Consider the following 575-nt stretch of genomic DNA (forward strand, 5'->3'; position numbering starts at 1 on the left):
AAATTGAATTTGAGGGTTTCTTTTTCAATCTTCAGAAGAAAACTGAAAGAAGTTTTTGTTTGGTTTTCCTTCAGTGTTCTGGTTTTATTCTTATTTTCACCTGACGCCCCACCTTTTCTCCCGGCGCTTCCAGACGTATGATTAATTTACACAATAAATCCAGATCGCCGATAGCATCAATTTTGACAAGAATTTACGTAAAATTTATCATAATTTATGAGTATTATTAACTTATTACTTATTACCTCAATAAAATCAACATTGAAAATTTATATCGGCTTAAATGTATACAATCATCGCCAAGGAAAATTGTGTAACAGACCAAATGCTTCTGTGACAAACATAACCCTTCATTAAAAATTACTCTTGACGAAATTGCCACCTTTTTTTTAAGTGTTCATTCCAAGCTAAATCTATTTTAGCCATACCTTACCAATGAAAATAAAAATTCTTAGATACCTTGTGGTATTACCACCATTACATCAAACTACTTCACAAAAAAAAAAAAAAAAAAAAAAAAAAAATCTTAGGGGCACAACTTTGGAGCGAAACAAATCATCACCATCCGCGCATGC

This window comes from Macrobrachium nipponense, chromosome 46, assembly GCF_015104395.2.
Source record: "Macrobrachium nipponense isolate FS-2020 chromosome 46, ASM1510439v2, whole genome shotgun sequence".
In the NCBI taxonomy this organism is placed as follows: Eukaryota; Metazoa; Arthropoda; class Malacostraca; order Decapoda; family Palaemonidae; genus Macrobrachium; species Macrobrachium nipponense.